The sequence below is a fragment of the Schistocerca piceifrons genome, chromosome 9, assembly GCF_021461385.2.
Source record: "Schistocerca piceifrons isolate TAMUIC-IGC-003096 chromosome 9, iqSchPice1.1, whole genome shotgun sequence".
In the NCBI taxonomy this organism is placed as follows: Eukaryota; Metazoa; Arthropoda; class Insecta; order Orthoptera; family Acrididae; genus Schistocerca; species Schistocerca piceifrons.
The window spans coordinates 214960075-214981588 of record NC_060146.1 but is presented as its reverse complement, the minus strand read 5'-3'; positions in this window follow the sequence as shown (position 1 = coordinate 214981588).

The following is a 21514-nucleotide window of genomic DNA, read 5'->3' as shown; positions in this document are numbered from 1 at the left end:
AGTAGGTAAAAAGACGAGGGCTAGTAGAAATCCTTGGGTAATAGAAGAAATACTGAATTTAATTGATGAAAGGAGAAAATATAAAAATGCAGTAAATGAAGCAGGCAAAAAGGAATACAAACGTCTCAAAAATGAGATCGACAGGAAGTGCAAAATGGCTAAGCAGGGATGACTAGAGGACAAAATTGGTGATTCCTTGATGCCTCAGAACATGTCCTACCAACCGATCCCTTCTTCTAGTCAAGTTGTGCCACAAACTTCTCTTCTCACCAATCCTATTCAATACCTCCTCATTAGTTATATGATCTACCCATCTAATCTTCAGCATTCTTCTGTAGCACCACATTTCGAAAGCTTCTATTTTCTTCATGTTTAAACTATTTATCGTCCACGTTTCACATCCATACATGGCTACACTCCATACAAATGCTTTCAGAAACAACTTCCTGACACTTAATTCTATACTCGATGTTAACAAATTTCTCTTCTTCAGAAACGCTTTCCTTGCCATTGTCAGTCTGCATTTTATATCCTCTCTACTTCGACAATTATGAGTTATTTTTCTCCCCAAATACAAATAGCAATACTCATTTACTACTTTAAGCGTCTCATTTCCTAACCTAATCATCACCCGATTTAATTCGACTACATTCTATTATCCTCGTTTTGCTTTTTTTGATATATACATATATATATATATATATATATATATATATATATATATATATATATATATATATAGCAGAGGTCAGGGACTAAATAAACCTTTTTTTTTGCAACTGGTTGGCTGATTTTTCAACCTTTTCATTATGAGAAATAGTCTAAAAATAGGGATGTCGGAGTCATTGTTTAGATTACAGGACGTTACACACGCCTATCTGAATTTGCTCTACGCGCATGCAGTGAACTCACATGACTCCCTAATAAAAGTTGTCTTGTACGGGGGAGGGGTGGAGTGGGGGAGGGAAGAGGGAAGGGCAACAGCAACGCAATTATCCGGAATTCAGCCAACAAGGAAAATGTTGCGTATCTGTGGGACGGACGTCGTGATGGCGTCGGGGTCGACCGAAATTTAAAAACATGAATCATTCAGCGAGAAGCTCCGACGAAACTGCGCGCGGATAAATTGTCTGCAGAATTGGTTATGAACGAATCGAATGGCAGGACAGCCGGGTCGTACACACACACACACACACACACACACACACACACACACACACAGATGGGGAACATACGGAGATGAAACCTGTGAATGGCGAATAACTCGATTACACTCCCACTGGACATTCCTCATCCGGGAATTTGTCAGTTCTAGTTCAGTCTGCCGCACAGTGTTCACGTATGCGTATTACAGAGAGAGAAAAAATTCTATAGTGGTGCTGGTTACGGTTTATCTCACATTCAACATCAACCTAGAATTTCTCTGCGAAAAATGATTTTAATCCGAACAGACAAAACAATAAATGAAACAAAACTGTGCAGTCTAACGCATAGTTTGAAATGAAAATCATTATATTTTGTAACACTGTAAAGTTCAACTAAATCTCAATTAATAGCATCCATTTACTCTTACTTTCATTACATGTATTTCGTAAAATACGCTCTTTTAAATCGGAATTTACGAGGAGTAAGATAGAGGAGGTGAAACATTATTTTCCTCTTGTACTGTAAACAGACCGCAGTTAAAAGAATCGAGGGGCTGGTAAGGGAAGTAGCAGTTGAGAAGGGATAAGTGAGCGTTTTTAGTGTTGCTGCCAATCTCTTATGTGCATAGTGCAGGCAGTAAAGGAAATTCAAGAGAAATTATAGATAAGGGAGAAGAAGTAAAGACTAACGTTCACCGATAACATTCTAACTCTGTCATAGGTTTGGAAGGCCAGATAAGAGGAGAGAATAATGCCTTGAAAACTGGTCATTTGATGACCATGATCCAAAGTACTAGAGTGAGGTTGAATTAAATCAGGGGATGCTGAGGGAATGTGATACTTAAGGTGGTAGACGAATCTTTGTATTTGGATCTTAAAATAACTGATGATGGTAGGAGTAAAGAAAGATTTAAAACGCAGACCACCAATACCAGGCAAAGCGTTTCTGAAAAGGAGACATTTGAGATGTTCGTTACCATCTAATGTTATCGTGTTTGAAAGTTTCTTCTGAACGAGTCTTATCGAGTGTATCCTTGTATGGAAGTCAAATGTGGATGATAAGCAGTTCAGACAAGATGAGAGGCGAAGCTTTTGAAATCTGGCGGTGATAAGGAAGGCTGAAGATTACATGGGTAGATCGAATGACTGATGAGAAGGTACTGACTCAAATTGGGAAAAAACAAAATTTATGACACAACTAGACTGAAAGAAGTAATAGGTTGGTAGGACACATTTTGAGGCATGTCAAGTTGGTAACAGAAGAATGTTGGGGGATTGGGGGGCGGCAGAGAGATTGTAGGCAGTAGAGTAAACCTAGAGTACAACACTCAGGATCAAATAAATGTAGGCTGCAGTAGTTATTCGGAGATGTACAGGTGTGCACAAGATAGAGGAGCACGAAGAGCTACATAAAACCAATTTTCAGACTGAAGTCGACGATCATAACAACAACAACGTAAGGGTACCAAATATCTAACTTTTTGCGTTTCCATTACATAAGACATAAAATGATTCTGGTACATAATGAAGCCAGCGCTAATTACCGTTTACCGGCTTGCGTAGTATAGACGTAGACGTAGATAGACGTTAGTGAGCCGTGTAAGAAGACCAGAGGTGTCCTCAGACGAATGAAGATGTGAATCATGCCACGTCCTCTGACATAGGGACGCATATGGGCGCTCCTAGTTAATTTTTATTCCATGGCAGGCAGCGTTCAGAAGATGACGAATGATCTGAAGGCAGCATCTTCTGCAGATACCCTGGAGATATACTACGGGGAAGCATCAATTACGCGAATATCAGTCAAAATAAATTTTGGTTAACAGATACCGTTCTAGATGGCTAATTCAAATTTTCTTTCTCCAGGCGATGACCAGTTGGGTGGTTGTACCTTAGCTGTCAACCGCCATGCTCTCGATGTTTTGTGTTAGCTTCTGAAGAAACATCGCTTCTGACAGATCGTTCTTTTGTTGTTGTGCGGTTGACAATGACGATGAAACGCAAAAGCGTTTTACTCTGTGTTGCGCTAAACTTGGAAGTAATAGACCAGTTAAAGAAAGCTGCCACCGAATCAATTATACACACATCAAAAAAAGTTTTGCATCACCTCAGTTGCGAGAGTTCCAGAACCTGTAGAGAAAATTGGAACAGCGATCAACGTAAACATCATTTCCGCTCTTTTTATTGCCCATGAAAACCGCACATTGCATGTTGCACCACCATACAGCGAGACCTTCAGAGGTGGTGGCCCAGACTGTTGTACACACCGGTATCTCTCACAGCCAGTAGCACGTCCTCTTGCATTGATGCATGCTTGTATTCGTCGTGGCATACTATCCGCAAGTTCATCAAGACACTGTTGGTCCAGATTGTCCCACTCCTCAACAGTGATTCGGCGTAGATCCCTCAAAGTGGTTGGTGGGTCACGCTGTCCATAAGCAGCCCTTTTCAATCTATCCCAGGCATGTTCGATAGGGTTAATGTCTGGAGAACATGCTGGACACTCTAATCGAGCGATGTCGTTATCCTCAAGGAAGTCATTCACAAGATGTGCACGAAGGGGGCGCGAATTGTCGTCCATGAAGACGAATGCCTCGCCAATATGCAGCCGATATGGTTGCACTATCGGTCGGAGAATGGCATTCACGTATCGTACAGCCGTTACGGTGCCTTCCATGACCACCGGCGGCGTACGTCGGCCCCACATAATCCCACCCTCCCCCCCCCCCCCCCAAAAAAAAACAGCAGGCAGCCTCCACCTTGTTGCACTCGGTCGACAGTGTTTTTAAGGCATTCAGCCTAACCGGGTTGCCCCCAAACACGCCTCTGACGATTGATTTAGATATGAACGTCTGTCTCTTGAAAGTATCTTGCGACGTGGGCTTAGATTTGTGACTGTTGCGCAATCTTAGCGACATTTGCGGATAGGAGGATAATAGTTTGACGATTGAAAAACTTTGACGTAGCGGGTAACGGACAAGGAGCAGGTGATTTGGATCTGCTGATTTTGTGCGGTAAACTGCCCAGCATGAAGACGTCACAGCTTTGATTCCGTAGACATCTGCACAGTGACACTCGTTTCTATTTCGCATTCCTATGACTGATGTTTTATGTCATTGTTTAAGATTTAAGATTGGGAACGCATTGTTGAATCCGTGGAAAGTTTTGGACTCTCGTCAGCTGGGTCGTTTCTCAGAATCGGTACCAAGCATCAAATGACACTTTAGTTACAGTGCTCAAGAAGCCTGTACAATGTAGGCGCTCGTAGAAATGTATTCCTTCTGTGGTATTACTCTTTCCTAATTTTCCAACAATTGCGTTGTTTCTGATTCCGGAATACCCTTTCACCCAAAGCAGTTGCAATTTGCACTCTATTGTACTTTTTGATGCACTGTTAAATTTTACTTTCTGAACACCTAAGAGGTAAAAGTTAATTTTCACTTTGCTGGAGCGCGCTCTGTGAATCTGTTATCAAAATTTCGTTGACATTGTGAGATGTGTATCCGAGTACCTTTCTCATCGCTAAAACCTGAGCCGTAAAGCTGTTCGTTTCACGTGTAAGCTTGTACACAGCTCTGCTTTTGACAGTCATGCAGAAGTTTGCAAATCCTATTTCTTCACTTGACTTAGATCCATCGGCGTATATCGGGAGAGCTGTCGAACACTCCATAAAGCTGTGTTGAAAGATGCTTAGTTCATCGGTGCCAGAACTGGTGAAGCGCTTTGGCTGATGCACTTTAGATGGTTTGTAGAAGGGGGTTTCATATTCAAGACCGAGCGTCGGAGGTGTCACACCATTCAGTACAAGCTCAATAACGTTTACAGGCTTTAGCTGATTCTGTGGTCTCTAGCTTAGTCTTGGTATCCCATGAGAGTGATGTGAGATCTCTTATTATTCAATGAACAGTATTGCATACTTGTTAACTGGTCATTTTTAAAACAGAAGTCTTTAATGGTCGATGTGTTACGCCACATAGGTTCGGAGTTCAAGCGATGTGATCTTTGGTTTGTCACCAGTATTATCGTTGTCTGTCTAGCATTCAAGAGTATTAAGTGAGGAAGTCTGGTGTTGATCACGCTGCTGGAAATAACGAGCAGGACAGCAGATGACGCTGATTTTTGGAAATATGGTTTCTAATGATCGAGTTCAGCAGTGTGAAGATAATTGGGTAATGTCGCTGCATTGCTCGCTAGGACGTAATGTGCAATGACTTCCAGAAAGGAAAAATTATAGCATAATTTTTCTTTATTGATTCGAGTCCGTTAGTCTGATTGTCGAGACGAGATTAAAAAATGTTACCTGCTCAAATGGCTTGGACTCACAGTTTTAGATTAACCACTCCATTACCATTTCATTACTAAATTTCGTGACAGAGTAACACTTTTTATACAAAAAGTGAATTTTATAAGGATTGTTTTAATAACAAAAGTCAGTTTCATACCACAATTTTTAAATGCTAGTCTCTTCTATACCATTCAGTAACTTCACTTTATTTCACTACCTAGGTACAGTTTTATTTTGTAATCGTGTGTCACCACATTGCCCTTAACAGAACTCCATTTCTCAAAGATTAATGTGTGACGCGCTTAGCGTAGTTGCTTTCTCTTGTATTGCACTGGGGCCAGGTTTTTCTGTTGCTGGTTTGCTGCTGCGCCGTGTTTTACCGCTCGCCACTTTCGAGCAGTACCGAGTTTCCTTTGCCACAGGGTATGTCACGAAAGTTTGTTAGGGCCGGTTGAACATAACTGTCATGACACAGTAAGATCATTTAGAGACAACTATTGCAATTCAAAATTATCATCTGTGTCAGTTCAAGTAAAGTTCTCATGTCTTTTGTCAGACATTTCTGTTCTAACAGTGTTACACGTTAGCGTAAGCGTCATTTAATGTTCGGAATTTTATTTAGTCAGTTTGGATGCGTAAATCGGCAGGGCATTTTAACAGAAGCATTTTGGACATTCATTCTTTCAAATTTCGGTTTGTAATTTTATGCAGGATTTTTACTCTATTAGTTCTGTGTGTTAGTACTGTTAGACGCGTATTGTCCACAGCACTACACAATACAGTATTTCACATGATAGTTTTTTAGGTATACACGTTTAAGTTTTGTAATTATTTTAATAAAAGTTAACTGGAGTACAGTCCCTCAGTTTCTGACAGACATGACTAGTCATTTCATCAGATAGCGTTTACGTCACCATACGCCTTGCATTGTTCGGTTGACAGAACGTGCACACTACAATACTTACACACACGGAAACTAAGAAGAGGAGACGTGCATACAAGCAAACCACAACAAAGCAGTTCCAACGTACTGTAAGTGTCTGTAACTGGAGGCTAATAGAAATTTTTCTTTGTCATACTGCCTATCCCTAGTACTGATAATTTTGTTGAACATGCGAAGGCTCTGAAGAAGTGCATAACGTGATACAATTACTACCTGTGTAACGTCGCCTTAGAAAAATTAATGAATTACTGTGCTGATAAACCTCTTACATTACTTGCTTTTCAAACAGCTGAGTAAAGCTGAACGTACTCAGACATTACTCTCTTTACTTATTCTGATCAACACTAAACTGACACACAATATTTTTAGCGCAACGCAATCTGACTTTCAAAAATATCTACAAAAGAATGGCCCTGACTAACAATAACCTATACCTTTCATGAATTCTTACCTCACAAAAATCTTCGTTACTCGAACCACTGCAATACAGCGAGCGCCAATACTCCCAGCTAAATAAAAGATTCAAACTACTGAAGGCACCAACTACGATGAGCATAGTTAGCAAATGAAAGATTTTGATAGATAACAAACAATGTATTTACCTTAATAGTGTTCAAAAGTCGTAATGTATGTATCAGTTCATGACATCCAATCTTACAAATTTACAGTCTCTGTCCAGATCATCCGCTCTCAAAACTCCGCCATCTCACTCCCCACATCCACCACTGCTGGCGGCTCACCTCCAACAGCGCAACGCTACGCGCTCTTAACATCCAGCTGCCCAACACTACAATAGCCAACAACAATGCAAACCAGCCACAGACTGCACACAGCACAGCCAGTGATTTTCATACAGAGCGCTACGTGGCGTTACCAATAAAAAAACCTAAACAGCCTAATTACACCTGCTCTGCGAAGTATAAATTTCTAAGATAACAGGTGCCTACGGGCTAACGTTGAAAGCTGCAAAGTAACGCCCAATTTTCTGTGTGTGTGTGTGTGTGTGTGTGTGTGTGTGGCTAAGGCTGTTTCCTCAGATAGCAGCAGCAGGCGGTGCTCTTACTACGTCATCAAACAGTACAGTGCATGCAGTTTAGTCGCCCCTGCGCGTAAACACCACCCCTGCACCCGCGAACCTGCGTGGGTAGCGGTTTAGTGTCGGAGCGTGGGCGGTAGGGGGGCACTGCTGTCCCACTTCCGCCCCCACTGCCGCCCCCGCGGGGCGATCCACCGCCGCCCACGGCCGCCTAAAGGTCACGCACCGCCGCGGTGGAGGCGGAATCCGCCCAAAACGCTGCCAGCTGCAGCTGCTCCTGCTACGTCACAACTCCACTGGTAAAGCCGCCGTCACACGGACCGTGCATTCCAACGCTGAGCGCTGAGCGTGGCGAATTTCTGACGTCATAGTGCCGGAAAAAAAGGAGTAAGGAGTCTTTCCGAACGTAGAGAGCAATATCTAGCGGGTCAGATATTCTGAACGTAGACCAGCGAGATGGAAGAGCGCGCTACCTACGTCACATGACACCATCTCTCTACAGCAGAGCCGCGAGACGCCATATTGGTTTCAGCTGAAGCCCATACCTGCCGTTTCTAACAAGGGAACTTCCCCATAGCACCCCCCCCCCCCCCCCCAGATTTAGTTATAAGTTGGCACAGTGGATAGGCCTTGAAAAACTGAACAGAGATCAATCGAGAAAACAGGAAGAAGTTGTGTGGAACTTTGAAAAAAATAAGCAAAATGTACAAACTGAGTAGTCCATGTGGAAGATATGCCACATCAAGGACAGTGTGAACTCAGGATCGCCGTGGTCCCGTGGCTAGCGTGAGCAGCTGCTGAACGAGAGGTCCTTGGTTCAAGCCTTCCCTCGACTGAAAATTTTACTTTCTTTATTTTCGCAAAGTTATGACCTGTCCATTCGTTCATTGACGTCTCTGTTCACTGTAATACGTTTGGTGTCTGTGTTTTACGACCGCACCACAAAACCGTGCGATTAGTAGAAGAAAGGACGTGCCTCTCCAATGGGAACCGCAAACATTTGATCGCAAGGTCATAGGTCAACCGATTCCTCCACAGGAAAACACATCTGATATATTCTATACGACACTGGTGACAGCATGTGCGTCACATGACAGGAATATGTTGTCGACCCACCTAACTTGCACACTTGGCGAATGGGTAAATAGATTCTTCTACCTTGCCCGATTTAGGTTTTCTTGTGGATGTGATAATCACTCCCAAAAAAGTGATGAAAACATAAGAGTTTGTCACATAAACTGCAACAAATGAATGCAACAGTTTCGATGTTTGTTTAGGTGTAGCGTCCCCATACTACGGCGCAGTTTCCACATATCGGACGGACGGACAGATAATAATTGTCTGAAAATAAAAAATCAAACTTTTCAAGGGAAGACTTGAACCAAGGACCTCTCGTTCCGCAGCTGCTCACGCTAACCACGGGACCACGGCGCTCCTGAGCTCACATTATCCTTGATGTTGCCCATCTTGCGCATAGACTACTCAGTTTGTATATTTTGCTTATTTTTTCATAGTTCAACACAACTTCCTCCAGATTTCTCGATTGATTTGTGTTCAGTTTTTAAAGGCCTATCCACTGTGCCAACTTATAACTAAATCTGAGGGGGTGCGATGAGGAGGTACCCTTGTAAGCACCAGCAAACTGAGGATGTCTCGAAATCCCGACGTTAATTGTACGATTTGTTGAACTGTAATAAAATAACGGGAAGGGTCATATCTACGGTTGAAGAATTACCGTAATTCGCATATTATGAAAGTATACCATTTCAAAGGCAAACGGCTCATTACTCACTGTTCTTGGTACAATTTGTTATAATTAAATGTCAATTAACGACGAATCTACGAGTAAAGAATTTAGGCGGTTGCAAGATGCAAAGCATGGTCATAAATAGCCCGCCTGGTCAGGCGTGCGGTCTAACGCACTGCTTTCCGGGCGGATTAGTGTCGATGTCCGGTGTGCCGGCCAGTCTGTGGGTGGTTTCTAAGGCGGTTTTCCATCTGCCACGGCGAATGCGGGCTGGTTCCCCTTATCCCGCCTCAGTTACACTATGCCGGCGATTGCTGCGCGAACAAGTTCTCGCCGGCCGCGGTGGTCTAGCGGTTCTAGGCGCTCAGTCCGGAACCGCGCGACTGCTACGGCCGCAGGTTCGAATCCTGCCTCGGGCATGGATGTGTGTGATGTCCTTAGGTTAGTTAGGTTTAAGTAGTTCTAAGTTCTAGGGGACTGATGACCACAGATGTTAGGTCCCATAGTGCTCAGAGCCATTTGAACCATTTGAACAAGTTCTCCACGTACGCGTACACCATAATTACTCTACCACGCATACACAGGTGTTACACTCGTCTGTTGTGAGACGTTCCAGGGGAGTCCACTGGGGGCCGAAATGCACAATAGCCCTGGGTTCGGTGTGGGGCGGAGGAGGGGTGGGTGGACTGCTGTAGCCTGTTGTGAGGTTGTGAACCACTGAGGGCTACGGCGGGTATGAAGCCTCTCCGTCGTTTCTGGGTCACCAGTTCCATAGAATACAATACAATGGCCATAAATCATTCTTGCTCGGAGTAGCATAATGAGCAGAGATTGCATTTTCTCATTTTGAGAGAGCTGAAGGGCCATTTGTTTAATTGTTAAAAACCATTCAACATCTAAGACCGCATAAAATATTATTTTTTATTTAACACAATCGGTTTCAACAGAGTATGCTGCTATCTTCAGGTCTTAAAATCTTTTTGTAGAAAAACATGTTCATTTTACGCTGACCTCGCGCACAAGATGCCAAGTGGATAAAAATACCACATTGTAAAAGTTTTGTCATCGCTAAAATATTTAAAGAAAACATATAGCAGCATGCGCAACAGGCTATACCCATATAAATAAATGCCACTTAATGTGGATTTGCACTATTTAGAATATGTCCAGCATATGTAAAGAGTTGTGATTTTCTGTACCGTGTTTGTGTAATGCAACAAGCAACTGTGAGCAGTACGTATATGGACACAGCCTGTTGCACAAGATGCTTTATGTTATTCAAATGTTTCAGCGATGACAAACCTTTTATAATGTGTTATTTTTATCCATTTGACATCTTGTGCGTGAGATCAGCGTAAAATGAACATATTTCATAACAAAAAGATTTCACGACCTGAAGATGACAGCATACTCTGTTGAAACCGGTTGCCTTAAAAAAAAGTTTTATGCGATCTTGGCTGTAGAATCGTTTTTAATGAACTGGTTGTCTTAGAAAAAAACTGTTTTGTGCGATCTTGGTTGTTGAATATGTTTTTAATGACTAGAGACGTAAAATTGTTGGACAACGGGCGATGTTTTGTTGGTTCATACTCTCATTTGGATAGGAATATTTTAGTACTAACTGGCTCTGAGCACTATGGGACTTAACATCGATAGTCATCAGTCCCCTAGAACTTAGAACTACTTAAACCTAACTAACCTAAAGACATCACACACATCCATGCCCGAGGCAGGGTTCGAACCTGCGATGTAGCGGTCGCACGGTTCCAGACTGAAGCGCCTAGAACCGCTCGGCCACCCTAGCCGGCTAGTTCTAACTTAAGTGCGTTCTAGTAGGGCTGATACTTTCATGCTACCAATTTTGACTCTGTACGAAACTGTTGTGTACAGCGACCGCATATTATTGTAAATAAGCATAGGAACACAGCAACCAGTCACAATCCCGTTGCTTTTTCAGTGTTCTTACACATCTAGGTTTCCGCTAAAAATAGCCATCTTCAGTACATTTGAGTGTTTTATAACGCAATAGACTCCCAGCAGTATATGTCACCATTTGAAACTGGAAATTTGTGGTACGTTCCTATGGGACCAAACTGGTGAGGTCATCGGTCCCTAGGATTACCCACTACTTAATCTACCTTAAACTAACTTACACCAAGGACAACACACACACCCACGCCTGACGGATGACTCGAACGTCCGATGGTGGGAGCAGCGCGAACCGTGGCCATGTGCCTAAGACCGCGCGACTACCCCGCGCGACGTCACCATATGACTATACTGGTGTACAGGCAGTAAAGTCACATGGTGACATATACTGCCGCGAGTCTGTTGGGTTATGACACACTCAACTCTACTGAAGATGGCTATTTATAGCGGAAATTTGGATATGCAAGAATAACAAATAACCAACAGCATTTCGACTGATTGCTGTGATCCTATGCTCCCTTACTTTCATATTAGTTTAATAGAAGTACATTCTAGAGTACGCGATGTTATGTGAATGTAAGGCTCTCTTTTTGACGTATGAGTTTGTTCGATTGGTTTCATCTACAAGGTTTTTCACTATCTTGTTCCAAGTTTTGTATTTCACATGTTCTAAAGAATCTGCTAGTGAATGGAACCAGTGGTCGAGTAAGAATAACTTTAGGGCTTTACTAAAACATGAGAATGGTTCAAATGGCTCTGAGCACTATGGGACTTAACATTTGTGGTCATCAGTCCCCTAGAACGTAGAACTACTTAAACCTAACTAACCTAAGGACATCACACACATCCATGCCCAAAGCAGGATTCGAACCTGCGACCGTAGCGGTCACGCGGTTCCAGACTGAAGTCCTAGAACCACACGGCCACACCGGCCGGCAAACGCGAGAATGATGAAATAATTCTTATCATACGAGTTGAGAACTATTATAACAAATATAACTTTTATATTACCTTGAGTGGAGAACCCCTCAAAGTGGTAGAAAGTTTCACTTATTTAGGGAGTGAAATATCTAGGGATGGAAGAATAACTAACGAAATTAAAAGAAGATTACAGAAGGGAGGCAATTTATACCAAACAATAAAACACCTGATTTGGAATAATGAAGTTTCAGAAAGAGCAAAACGCCTTATGTATAAGAAGTATTACATCCCTATTGTCACCTATGGTGGAGAAACATGGACAATGACAGAAAGGGACTGGAGCAGACTGCAAGCAGGGGAAATGAAATTTCTCAGAGCAGTTTACGGAAAAACAAGAATGGACAGAGTAAGAAATGTAGAGATTAGTAAGGACCTTAAACAAGAAAGTATGAGAGAAGAGATTGAAAGAAAGTGATTAAGATGGTATGGGCATGTTAAGAGGATGCATGGGCAGAGACTCCCCAAAATTATGGAAGAACTAAAGATGGATGGGAAAAGACCTAGAGGGCGCCCAAGAACACGGTGGAAAATGGGAGTGAGAATATCTGTAGAAAGGAGAGGTGTGACCTGGCAGCAAGTGGAGGAAGAAAAGTGGTGGGAGGACTGAGAAAAATGGAGAGGACTCGTCAACACCCAGACCCGGCAGTAACTGGAATGGGATTCGGGTATAGATATATATAGAACTTTTATAGCCGGACGTCCTCAGTGAGTAGACAGGTACTTTCCTTTTTGTCTTATAATATGTTCATGCATGAAATGTTTACTACTGTATACTGCAGACAGACCAACATAACTGGTGTATGGACAATGGTGGAAATGACCATTTTAGTAGAGGTACCAAGCGAGATGGCGCAGTGGTTAGCACACTGGACTCGCATTCGGGACGGCCATCCTGATTTAGGTTTTCCACGATTTCTCTAAATCCCTTCGGGCAAATGCCGGGATAGTTCCTTAGAAATGGCGCGGCCAACTTCCGTCCCCATCCTTCCCTAATCGGACTGGGCCGATGACCTCGCTGTTTGATCGCCTCCCCCAAATCAACGAACCAACCAATGAAGCTAACGTAGCGATTGTACGCTCGTTGATTTCGTGAACAGTGTGATGTGCGACCCAAATACAGCCGACAACTGGCGCTGGAGCGCGCTGCAGTCGGATATACCACGTTGGGTCCCACGTACCGTGTGCACAAGTAGCATCGTTTGTGAGCGTTCCGCAGCACGTTGAACCCGGCACGCTCGGCATTGACTTTGGATACCACGGTCCATATGAGACGGCTTATGCGATCCTGCACACAGTTCGGTAATGTATCACCCTAAATCGTCTCTGTTAGAGAAACGAAATGGCGGGGTTAAGGTGAAAGGGATGTTCATGTTGATGGTGATGCAGGGCAAAGTAGGCTGCTATAATCGAAACCAAATCACCGCTTTTCATAACAAGCAAGAAACCACGTTAAAAATCAATACAAAATTGAGGCCTCTGTGACATTAAAAGAAAGTCGGACAACAAGTAATCCTCTCTTCCATCTATGAATTTGAATAGACAGTATCAATGAGACACAGACAGCGAATAAGGCTGTCCAACGTGATCATGAAGTCCAGCTAACATTTCTGAAAATCATAACTTACGACTGTTAAAGATAGAGAATCGTGGTTTGTTGTTAAAACAGCTCTCAAAACATTTTTTCTTTGTCCTTTGTTGCAGATGTGACTTGGCGTGTATCAAAATGGCAACAGACCAGGAGAAAGGTTGAAACTTCCTCTTTCGAAAATTATAAATGACTGTGGTGATAAACCTTTTACGTTACTTGATTTTCAAGCAGCTGAGCAAAACTGAACGTGCTCAGACATTTCTCTCTTTACTTATTCTAATCATCACTAAACTGACACACAATATTTTTAGCGCAACGCAATCTGACTTTCAATAATCCCTACAAAAGAATGGCCCTGACTAACAATAACCTATACCTTTCATGAATCACTTACCTCACAAAAATCGTCGTTACTCGAACTACTGTAATACAGCGAGCGCCAATACTCCCAGCTAAATAAAAGATTCTAACTACTTAAGGCACTAACTACTGATAGGCATAGTTAGCAAATGAAAGATTTTGATGGAGAACAAACAATGTATTTACCTTAATAGTGTTCAAAAGTCATAATATATATATCAGTTCATGACATCCAGTCTTACAAATTTCCTTTTTTCTGACGGACACACGTCCAGATCGTTCGCTCTCAAAATTCTGCCATCTCACTCCCTACGTCCACCACTGCTGGCGGCTCACCTCCGACTGCGCAACGCTACGCGCTGTTCACATCCAACTGACCAACACAGCAATAGCAAATTCCAACAATGCCAACCAGCCACAGACTGCACACAGCACAGCCAGTGATTTTCATGCAGAGCGCTACGTGGTGTTACCAACATAAAAACCTAAGCAGCCTACTTACAAGGCTAACGTGTCATCTGATACGCAGAACCCAAATCTGTATTGCGCAGTTATCGACACCAGCGTCGGTCGGCACCACCGGCAAAAAACAAGATGGTTCATAAATTTTAAACCGCTGGAAATCTCAAAGAGGTTCCTCGAAATGGAAACCCGCTGTGTCCGAAACACCTGTTGACAGGGAACAAGCCGCATTTCAACGCAACCGTTAGAAGTCAATTCGTCGTGCATCGCACGAACTGCAGAAAGCAATTTCAACCGTCTATTAGGTGTTACGTAAGCGTTTAAGCCTTTTATGTGTCCAAAGTGAAAATGGTGCAAGCACTGCAGCTACCAACTATGTTGCATAGATTCACGTGTTCCAAGCCGGCTTCCACATCTACATTAATAGTCCACAAGTGACCGTATGGTGCGTAGCGGAGAGTACACTGTACAACTAATTGTCATTTCCTTTCATGACTCACTCACAAATGGAACGAGGGTGAAACAACTTCCTATATGGCCTAAAGCCTCAAATGTCATTTGTCTAAATTTTTCTCAGTAGCGCTCCTCGGAAAGAACGTCATATTCCCTCCAGTGATTCCCATGTGAGTTCCCGAACCATTTCCTTAACACTTGCGTGCTATTCGAACTTAACCGTAACAAATCTAACAGCCCGCCTCTTGATTGATTCTATGTCTGCCTTCAATCCGACCTGGCAAAGATCCCAAACATTCGAGCAGTACTCAAGAACAGGTCTTACTAGCGTCATGTATGCTGTCTCCTTTACAGGTCAACCACACTTTCCTTAATTCCCCCAACAAACTGAAGTCGACGATTCGCCTTCCCTGCTGTAGTCCTTACAAGCTCATAGCACTTCGTATCGCCTTGCAATGCTGCGACTAGGTATCTAACAGTCGTATCTTTGTCAAGCAGAACACTACTGATACTGCATTCGAACCTTATGGGATTGTTTTCCCTACTCATTTTCACCACCTTACATTTCTCTACACCGAGCGAGTTGGCGCAGTGGTTAGCACACTGGACTCGCATTCGGGAGGACGACGGTTCAATCCCGTCTCCAGCCATCCTGATTTAGGTTTTCCGTGATTTCCCTAAATCGTTTCAGGCAAATGCCGGGATGGTTCCTTCGAAAGGGCACGGCCGATTTCCTTCCCAATCCTTCCCTAATCCGAGCTTGCGCTCCGTCTCTAATGACCTCGTTGTCGACGGGACGTTAAACACTAACCACCACCACCACCATTTCTCTACATTTAGAGTTAGCCGGGATCCATCACACGAACAAAAAATTTGTCTAAGTCATTTATCATCCTCCTACAGTCGCTCGACTACGAAACCTGCCCACACACCACAGCCTCATCAGCAAACACCGGCAGGTCGCTGCCCACCCTGTCCGTCAGATCAGTTATGCATCTCGAGAATAATAGCGGTTCTATCACGCTTTCCTGGGCCACTCCCTTCGATACCCTTGCCTCTGATGAACCCTCGTCGTTGGAAACAACTACTGGGTTCTGTTACTTAAGAAGTCTTCGAGCCACTCACATAGCTGGGAACCTATTCTGTATGTTTGTAACTTCATTAACTCTAGCAAATGCCTGGAAATCTAGGAATACGGAATCTGCCTGTTTCCCTTCAGCCATACTCCCCAGAATGTGATGAGACCTTCATGACCCACGGACCTCTCAGGATAAAGGGGCGTGTTTCAGATAAAGCAACGTTTCGCATTTATGGACAATTCATTCGCCACAACTTTAGGATTTGTGGCTCCAAAATCGCACGCAACTCGCTTTGAATACATCCGTGGTAACTCATATTTTTGGTCTGGCCAAGTGACGATAGGGTGTTATGCCCATTTTTCCTCGCAGAGGAAACCATAACGGTGAATTTTTACCTGGACATACTCGAACACTTCCTGCTACCACAGATTGAAAATCTGCGGCCTTTCATCATCTTCCAGCATGATGATGCACCACCACATTGTGGCTTGAACGTCGTGGATGTGCTAAATGTCACATTTTTTCTGAGAGGTAGGTGAGTTGGGATGGTCCCATGCCATGGTTCCCGCACTCTCCCGAGTCACGCCCATAGACTTCCCATTGTGGGGTACACAACGCAACGCAATTCAGTGACACTGCTGCGCTTCGTACAGAAATCAGTGAAGCAATCAAAATGTTGACGCCGCAGTACGGGCCCATACATGGGCAGAACTGAAATTTCGCCTGGACGATGATGATGTTTGTTTTGTAAGGCGCTCAATTGCGCGGTCATCAGCGCCCTTATAGAGTCCCAATTTTTACGCAGTGCGTTTTTTTTTCACACTCCAGCCCAGCCAGTGTCACGAATGATGATGATGAAATGTTGAAGACAACACAAACACCCAGTCCCCGGGCAGAGAAGATCTCCAATGCAGCTGGGAATCGAACACGGGACCCCATTATTCAGAGGCAGCAAAGCTAGCCACTAGACCACGAACTGTGGACTATCGCCTGGATGTCCTACGAGCAACCAAGGAGGACACGTGAAAACTCTGGTGTAACAGAAAAAACTCTTCGAGCTGCTGACTGATGTACAGTGAATCGTGATACTCTGTCTACAGGATGACTCCGCTGCCCCTATCGATTGTTTTTTATGCTACCCCCAACACTTTCAAATACCACCCACAAGATTTTCGTATTCTCTCGCTCGCTATCAGCATGTATTAGCTGTACAAAAAAAAAAAAAAAACAAAAAACTATTTTCGTAGTAAATTTAAAGCACTTAACTTTTGTACTGGGTACATTTTTGTTAGAGGCTGTGTGATGCAACCGCTAAAAATTAAATAAATTTTGCAAATAATTTTGAACTTTGCTTTAGAGTATTGGTATGGTAAAAGATCGATATTAGCAAATGAATGTGTAAAAGTGTTATGTTTGTATCCAAAGCTCTGACATAAAATAATTTCTTCATATCCAATTGTTAATTAACGATAAGGAAAATGTTAATGCCATTCAATGAAGAAATTGTAACGGCTGTACCACCTCAGGGCAAATTTTCATGGTTAATATGTTAAACAAATGTACAGAATCAGATAAGGGGAAGGACAAAGGGTTTCACGTGACCAGTTGTGGGGGTGACCTTGGCGAGAGGAGCGCCAAGGGAAAAGAAAGGCAGCTGCGTGGGAGCCTTCACAGGTGTGTGTATTGGGGTGTGATAGGACCGCTAAAGTGAGGCATACATGGTGCTGAAGTGGTGAAAAAAAAGTGACATCAAATATTCGGACGGCAGCGGCATTTGTGCCCCAAAATCGTCTCCAGTACGTATCAATTCGGAAAGCCAGATTATCCAAATAATATTATGATGGAATCCGGCCGATGCTACAAGGAGTAAAGATGGCTGCTGCTTTTGACGTGGCTATCAGTAAGAAAGACTCTCACTGTGGACGTGAAGAGCCGATCGAAATTCTCCTACCAACGATACTGTGAACCTTCCAGCACGCAACGCAAGGCAAGCATTAATTTTATAGACTTGTTTGTTTAATCTCAGAGCATGTAAGGGGTTACAGTCAACTTACTTTCAAATGAAAAAATAGAAGAACTGCAAACTTATTCTCCGAAAATTTCTGCCCGAAGCCATCACCTGGTCATGTTTGTTGTGAAATGACAGTTTGAAAGTTAAATGGCTTGTTTGCTAAATAGTTGAGTAAAAAGTACGATAAGTAAATTCATTATTATAAAGAATTGCTTCATAGTAGAGAGGGAGAGACATTCAGTCTAAGAAATTGCTTTGGTTTATTACACCATCTTTGAATGTGGTAGCTTTGTTTGAAGAAATAAATTACAATACATTGAATAACATTAATGTTGCTACAAATTTAAATTTGCTTTGCTTGCTAATTCATGATTTACGGAACAAGTTTTTCAGAAGTAAAGATGGCTGCCACTTGGCCAGTCCCAGTTTATATATACACTACTGGCCATTAAAATTGCTACACCACGTGACGTGCTACAGACGCGAAATTTAACCGACAGGAAGAAGATGCTGTGATATGCAAATGATTAGGTTTCCAGAGCGTTCACACAAAGCTGGCGCCGCTGGCGACACCTACAATGTGCTGACATGAGGAAAGTTCCCAACCCATTTCTCATACACAAACAGCAGTTGACCGGCGTTGCCTGGTGAAACGTCGTTGTGAAGCCTCGTGTAAGGAGGAGAAACGCGTACCATCACTTTTCCGATTTTGATAAAGGTCGGATCGTAACCTATCGCGATTGCGGTTTACCGTATCGCGACATTGCTGCTCGTGTTGGTCGAGATCCAATGACTGTTAGCAGAATATGGAATCGGTGGGTTCAGAAGGGTAATACGGAATGCCGCGCTGGATCCCAACGACCTCGTATCACTAGCAGTGGAGATGACAGGCATCTTATCTGCATGGCTGTAACGGATCGTGCAGCCACGTCTCGAACCCTGAGCCAACAGATGGGGACGTTTGCAAGACAACAACCATCTGCACGAACAGTTCGACCACGTCTGCAGCAGCACGGACTATCAGCTCGGACACCATGGCTACGGTTACTCTTGACGCTGCACGAGCGTCCGCATCTCGTGGTCGTGCGGTAGCGTTCTCGCTTCCCACGCCCGGGTTCCCGGGTTCGATTCCCGGTGGGGTCAGGGATTTTCTCTGCCTCGTGGTGACTGGGTGTTGTGTATTGCCCTTAGGTTAGTTAGGTTTAAGTAGTTCTAAGTTCTAGGGGACTGATGACCATAGATGTTAAGTCCCATAGTGCTCAGAACCATTTGAACCAGTTTTGAACAGACATGAGCGCCTGCGATGGTGTACTCAACGACGAACCTGGGTGCACGAATGGCAAACCGTCATTTTTTCGGATGAATACAGGTTCTGTTTACAGCATCATGATGGTCGCATCCGTGTTTGGCGACAACGCGGTGAATGCACATCACCCAGCTTGATGGTATGGGTCGCCATTGGTTACACGTCTCGGTCATCTCTTGTTCGCATTGACGGCACTTTGAACAGTGGACGTTACATTTCAGATGTGTTACGACCCGTGGCTCTACCCTTCATTCGATCCCTGCGAAAGCCTTCATTTCTGCAGGATAATGCACGACCGTATGTTGCAGGTCCTGTACGGGCGTTTCTGGATACAGAAAATGTTCGACTGCTGCGCTGGCCAGCACATTCTCCAGATCTCTCACCAACTGAAAACGTTGGTCGAGCAACTGGCTCGTCACAATACGCCAGTGACTACTCTTGATGAACTGTGGTATCTTGTTGAAGCTGCATGGGCAGCTGTAACTGTACACGCCATCCAAGCTCTGTTTGACTCAATGCCCAGGCGTATGAAGGCCGTTATTTCGGCCAGAGGTGGTTGTTCTGGGTACTGATTTCTCAGGATCTATGCACCCCAATTGCGTGAAAATGTAATTACATGTCAGTTGTAGTATAATATAGTTGTCCAATGAATACTCGTTTATCATCTGCATTTCTTCTTGGTGTAGCAATTTCAATGGCCAGTACTGTAGTTGAGTAAAGGGTACGATAAGTAAATACATTATTATTACGAACTGCTTCATAGTAGAGAGGGAGAGACATTCAATGTAAGAAATTGCTTTAGTTTATAACACAATCTTTAAATGTGGTCGCTTTGTTCAAAGAAATAAATTACAGTGCATTGAATATCATTAATGTTGCTTCAAATTTAAATTTGCTTTGCTTGCTAATTCATGATATACGTAACAAGTTTTTAAAAATTAAAGATGGCGGCCACTTGGCCAGTCCCAGTTTATATACATTACAGCCATTGAAACGTACTGTCAAGACTAAAAGTAATTAAAAGAAAAACATTTAAAGATTTCAAAATTGCTCTTTCAGAGCTGGCGACCGAAAATACATTTTTAGGAATAATTTTTCTTACATTGGGCCCACTAATGTAAGGTTTCTAGTCAGCTGTGGTGTGCTACTGCGGTGTGGATGGATCTGATAGGAAGTAGGTCAGACGCTGTAGAATCCTGTGTGCCCCACCGAGTCTGCGTATCGAGGCCCTTCATCCAGAATGCGCTTTGGGTAGAAACCCACGTGAACTGATCGCCTTGCAGTGTAAAGTCCATTAGGTTACACTGGTCATACGTTTTGTAGAACATAGAATGTTTATTAACAGTATTTGCAGTAACATTTTTCAGTGTAAAGTTTATATTTTGCGGGGGTGAGTGAACGGCTGTACTGTGGACGGAGCAGCGGCTTGCGGCCGCGGAGAAACTGTTAGAATATTTTGTGCCAAGGTCCGCTAGGCGGCAGAGGAGGGGCGGTCGCTACCCGCTTCCAAAGTTGTTCTTGTTGTTGTCTTCAGTCCTGAGACTGGTTTGATGCAGTTCTCCATGCTACTCTATCCTGCGCAAGCCTCTTCATCTCCCAGTACCTACTGCAACCTACATCCTTCTGAATCTGTTTAGTGTATTCATCTCTTGGTCTCCCTCTATGATTTTTACCCTCCACGCTCCCCTGCAGTATTAACTTGGTGACCCCTTGATGCCTCAGAACGTGTCCTACCAAACGATCCTTTCTTCTAGACAAGTTGTGCCACAAACTCCTCTTTTCCCCAATTCTATTCAATACCTCCTCATTAGTTATGTGATCTACCCATCTAATCTCCAGCATTCTTCTGTGGCACCACATTTCAAAAGCTTCTTTTCTCTTCTTGTCTAAACTATTTATCGTCCACGTTTCACTTCCATACATGGCTACACTCCATACGAATACTTTCAGAAACGACTTCCTGACACTTAAATCAATACTCGATGTTAACAAATTTCTCTTCATCAGAAACGCTTTCCTTCCCATTGCCAGTCTACATTTTATATCCTCTCTACTTTGACCATCATCAGTTATTTTGCTCCCCAAATAGCAAACCTCCTTCACTACTTTATGTGCCTCATTTCCTAATCTAATTCCCTCAGCATTACCCGACTTAATTCGACTACATTCCATTATCCTCGTTTTGCTTT